We start from the raw sequence: 3,937 nt of genomic DNA on the forward strand, positions 1-3,937 counted from the left end.
CCTTTTGATTTTCAAGTATCATGTCAAGATACTTAGATCCAGAGGTGAATTTTTCAAGTGATCGTCTTAGATCGTCAACTTGAAGCTTTAATTGAGAATTATTCAACTAAGGCATCAGACTTAGCCAATTTCTTTGTTAAACTAATGATTATGGAATACAACTTTTCAATACTTACAGCGGTGTGGGAACCTTCGGAAACGGATATGGATTTGTGACTTGTACTCGAGTCTGTGTCTGACTCGCTATCGATCTCCGTTGGTTCATCCCTTGTTGGAAGTGCGAGGAAGCTTGTCGTAGGTTTTTCATCCAAGTCCCCTAACGACGATTCGTCCTATATGACCTTCAACATCTTCTTCTTGGATCTCCTTTCCTTCTTCTAATTTGGGCACTTAGCTTTGAAGTGACCTTTCTTGTTGCACCCGTAACACTTGAGATCCGCTTTGTCGGTTGAAGATGGGTTGGTGTTTATCTTTTGTACTAGCTTCTTCACTTCCGACTTTTTGATTCCGCACTTCTTTTGGATCATCTTGCGTACCAAGTTCACCAACTCCATTATGACCTCATCGTTGCTCTCGGAGTCTGATGAATCAGATTCTTCGGTGACCTTTTTGGACTTCTTTTCCTTGGTTGTACGTGCAAGAAGAGATACACCTTTCTCTTCCACTTCGGCATTAGTCTGTTCACGTAATTTGAATTCTGAAAACATTTCATCCAATTTAACTTTTGAAAGGTCCTTGGAGATCTTGTAAGCATCCACCATAGATGTCCACAAAGTGTTCCTCGGGAACGCTTTCAATGCGTACCTTATCGTGTCCCAATGCTCCACTGGTTGACCAATTGCATGAAGGTCGTTCAGGATGTATTGTATTTGGGCGTGTAGCGCGCTCACTGACTCTCCGTCCATCATCCGGATGTTATAGAGTTTGTTCATTAAAAGGTCTCTCTTGCCGACCTTCGTGTCCGAGGTGCCTTCATGCAGTTCGATTAGTTTGTTCCATAAGTCTTTTGCACTTATGAATGACCCGACTCAATTCAGCTCCTCCTTGGTCAATCCGCATTACAGGGTCTGGGTTGCCTTTGTGTCTGCCTCGATTTTCTTTCTTGTGGTCGCATCCCATTTGTCGCAAGTCTGTGGTAGGCCATCATTGTCAGTCGAGATTGTAAATTCCGTCTGGATGACTATCCACATCTCCACTTATATCTTAAGGTGGTACTCCATTCTACCTTTCCAATAGATGAAGTTCTCTCCTAAGAATAGAGATGGCCTTGCAGTGCTAAAGCCTTCCTGGTGGGTCATTTGTCTAGCACACAGAAAGACAAAGAAAATTTTAATTCAAGATTTGGTCTTGGATTAGTAGTGCGGGAGGAAAAAATAAAATAAAATTTAAAAAAATCTAAAAAATATTTTAGCGGGTGATTGCACTGAATTTGAGCACACCGTTCTGATACCAATTGTAGAATCGTAGATGCGCTAGAGGGGGTGAATAGCGCTATCTTTTTAGCGTTTTCCTGATTTTTCAAACACGTCGATTATGCTTATAAATCAAACTTGATGTTGCAGCGGAAATAATGAAAGTAAGAAGAACAACAAGCACAATAGACATAGTTTCTTTTTACTTGGTTCACAGCCACTGACTGCTACTCTAATGCCCACGATCTTTGATCGTTTACGTATGAGCAATCCACTATATAACTCCTTCCTTACGGAAAGGAGTTGTAATGATTTACAAAATCAATATTACGATAAAAACTTTATTGTAGAAATTAAAGCATACAATAAATAAATCGTTACCCAAACTACCGGAGAAGATGATGAAGCTTGCGGTGCGAACTCCGACGTTACGACGGTTGCTAGGGTGTTCCTTATCGCGCAGACTGTTGTCGGCTTACTATGGAAAGCTCTGAATTGATACTGTGAAGCATCTGTTCAACGTTCTTTTATAAGGCTTTCCAGGCGCCTGGATTCCCCTTCCAAGCGCCTCCACGCAGTCCGTCGATCCGCCATCTTCGCAGCTGAATCGGCGCTTCCAGTCGTCTGGATTTCCCTTCTAGTCGACTTCGTGCTGACGTGGAGGATCTGGATGAACTTTAACTTTCACTGCGATTATCCAAACCTGAGTCGCCTAGATTCACCTTCCAGGCACCTAGACCGTCCGGTCAATTGGATTCCAAATAGAGTCGCTCGGAGTCAAAATTCTCGCCTCTCCAGTTTGCATTATAAGTTAGTCCAAAAGGCAAAGTAACAGCATTGGATTAACAGTTTTCAACTGTTAAGTGGTCTTAACTTTAGATTTTCAGGGAAACCCTGAGTTAGACCGACGCCTACTATTCCACTCCAGGAACGAGCCCTTACCTACTCTACTCAAAAAAATTTACTTGATTTACCAACTAGTCCTCCAGACTTATTGGACTTCCCACTTAGCCATAATCCTCAGCCCCCAAGATTTACTACTAGGCTACTGGTCCTCCTGATCGCCTAGACTTTCACCAAGCATCCAGTCTTCCTGACCTGCCTAGATTTTTGACATGCTTCCAGGTCCTATTGACCTGCCTGGACTTGCACCTGGTGCACTTGACCTTGCTAAGACTTCTGTCTGATCCTCCAGACCAGGACTTGCCTTTGCCTAGCTGCAACTAGGACTTTCCTATGCTCTCTGCACACTAGATAAACTTATCAGCACACAACACACACTTAACTTGAACCTTATGCCATCATTAAAATCAAGATTCGATCATCTTATGCTCCCCGCACCAACACTATCTTGTCAAGGGTGTGACAACCAATCTGCACCGTTTAGTGGTAATACTCCTATGTAGATCAACACATGTCAAATGATATTGAAGTTATTCGACAAGACCCCCTCTGATCCTTCAATCATCAAAGGTACAAAGCAAATAAAATGAAGGAAAAAAGAGGAATCCATAGAAATTTAAGAGTTAAAATAGATTTAAAAAAAAGTTCACGTACCTCTATATTTATCAAAGAGATGTCTATAGAAATTGTGCCTACGATCCTCTCGAAATCCAAAACCACCATTGTCTTTTATAATAGCCCACCCTGACATAATTATCATTCAATCATGGTGTTGGTTACTTGGTGATTGCAAACCAAGAGTCAGGATAAGGAGGGACCATCTTATAGGTCGTAGGTTACCCCACAACTATTAGGGTAATATCTCAAATCGAGTGAATGACTTTAAACTAACTTAAAGAACTTGAATGTTACATGGTGACCCCAAGTGGTTGAATCACATGGGAGATTCAAGATGATGAGTCCTATAAAGATCTCAAGATGATGAGTCCTATAAAGATCTCAAGCATTCAAGTTATCTATTGGTGCAATCGACCTCCAAACTTTTGATGTTTGTTTGACAATATGTTTAATGGAGTTTGGTCAAGGTTGACCTAGTCAAGAGAGAAGTTTAGCGAGGTCAAAGTTGATGAGATGACTAATAAAGGAAAAAAGACCAATCAAGTAAAGGTTGACTAGATGGCTAGAAAAGGGTAAAGTCCAAGAAGGTCAAAGGTGATCGGATGTTTGACAAGAGTAAAAACTCTAAGTGAGTGAACCTTAGGTAGTAAAAAGTCTTGCAGGAGTGAACTTTAAATAAGAGAAAAAATCCTAAAGAACTTAAGCTTAGGTAATGAGAAACCTTGGAGGAGTGAACTTCAAGCAAGGGTAAAATCCTAAGGAGTGAACCTTAGGTAACGAGAAGTTTTAAAAGAGTGAATTCCAAACAAGTGTGAAGAGCAGAATGAGCATCAGAGCATTGACTAAAACTTCTATTACCAAACACGATCGTGTTCTGCTCTGACGCCGTCGAGGAGAATTCCAACACCAAACACAGTCTAGTCATGTCACCTAACACGGTCATGTTCGATTGATTGCAATCATCCAGTAGCCACATGGTCTAGCAATGCTTCTCAACATGGCCA

The sequence above is a fragment of the Curcuma longa genome, chromosome 16 (genome assembly GCF_044706935.1).
Source record: "Curcuma longa cultivar G26 ecotype Majalengka, Jawa Barat chromosome 16, ITB_CL_G26_1.1, whole genome shotgun sequence".
Taxonomy (NCBI): Eukaryota; Viridiplantae; Streptophyta; class Magnoliopsida; order Zingiberales; family Zingiberaceae; genus Curcuma; species Curcuma longa.